A 1,833-nucleotide genomic window follows, 5' to 3' on the forward strand; every position below is an offset into this window, starting at 1 on the left:
TATTTTAAAGCTCTAGCTTGGACTCTGTTTACATGACTATTAATGTGTCAAATAGTTGTCTTACTCTACCTAAAGTTACAATTTACTCAGGTTTTTATTTTCTTTCAAGCCAGTTTTTGACACAATCTTAAGTTAGAGAGTTTGAAAAAAAAAAAACTCAGAAAATTATATATGACATGGTATTTACAGTTGTTTGCTATTAATTTTAGATGTAATATTTATAGATAATTAAGATACTTAAATTATTAATGTTGATATTTTCCAAATGTAGATAAGTTGGCTTTTGTGTTATAAGGGACATTTTTAAAATCCCTATCATTTTATACGTACTTAACTAAAAGATAAGCTTATTTTATTTTGAAGAAAACACCCGTTAATAATTATCTAAGAGATTAGGATTACACTTGAAAATATTCAGCAAGATAGCTGGATGTAATATAAAGCAAAAATGAAGATTGCCCATGGTTAATTAAATTGCATTTCTTTCTTTTTTTTTTTTTACTTAATTTTTATTGGTGTTCAATTTACCAACATACAGAAAAACACCCAGTGCTCATCCCATCAAGTGTCCACCTCAGTGCCCGTCACCCATTCCCCTCCAACACCCGCCCTCCTCCCCTTCCACCACCCCTAGTTCGTTTCCCCGAGTTAGGAGTCTTAATGTTCTGTCTCCCTTCCTGATATTTCCCAACATTTCTTTTCCCTTCCTTTATATTCCCTTTCACTATTATTCATATTCCCCAAATGAATGAGAACATACACTGTTTGTCCTTCTCCGATTGACTTATTTCACTCAGCATAATACCCTCCAGTTCCATCCACGTTGAAGCAAATGGTGGGTATTTGTCGTTTCTAATTGCTGAGTAATATTCCATTGTATACATAAACCACATCTTCTTTATCCATTCATCTTTCGATGGACACCGAGGCTCCTTCCACAGTTTGGCTATTGTGGCCATTGCTGATAGAAACATCGGGGTGCAGGTGTCCCGACGTTTCATTGCATCTGAAACTTTGGGGTAAATCCCCAACAGTGCAATTGCTGGGTCGTAGGGCAGGTCTATTTTTAACTCTTTGAGGAACCTCCACACAGTTTTCCAGAGTGGCTGCACCTGTTCACATTCCCACCAACAGTGTAAGAGGGTTCCCTTTTCTCCGCATCCTCTCCAACATTTGTTGTTTCCTGCCTTGTTAATTTTCCCCATTCTCACTGGTGTGAGGTGGTATCTCATTGTGGTTTTGATTTGTATTTCCCTGATGGCAAGTGATGCAGAGCATTTTCTCATGTGCTTGTTGGCCATGTCCATGTCTTCCTCTAATGATATTTCTCTTCATGTCTTTTGCCCATTTCATGATTGGATTGTTTGTTTCTTTGGTGTTGAGTTTAATAAGTTCTTTATAGATTTTGGAAACTAGCCCTTTATCTGATATGTCATTTGCAAATATCTTCTCCCATTCTGTAGGTTGTCTTTTAGTTTTGTTGACTGTATCTTTTGCTGTGCAAAAGCTTCTTATCTTGATGAAGTCCCAATAGTTCATTTTTGCTTTTGTTTCTTTTGCCTTCGTGGATGTATCTTGCAAGAAGTTACTGTGGCCAAGTTCAAAAAGGGTGTTGCCTGTGTTCTCCTCTAGGATTTTGATGGAATCTTGTCTCACATTTAGATCTCTCATCCATTTTGAGTTTATCTTTGAGTATGGTGAAAGAGAGTGGTCCAGTTTCATTCTTCTGCATGTGGATGTCCAATTTTCCCAGCACCATTTATTGAAGAGACTGTCTTTCTTCCAATGGATAGTCTTTCCTCCTTTATCGAATATTAGATGACCGTACATTTC

This window comes from Vulpes lagopus, chromosome 17 (assembly GCF_018345385.1).
Source record: "Vulpes lagopus strain Blue_001 chromosome 17, ASM1834538v1, whole genome shotgun sequence".
NCBI lineage: Eukaryota > Metazoa > Chordata > Mammalia > Carnivora > Canidae > Vulpes > Vulpes lagopus.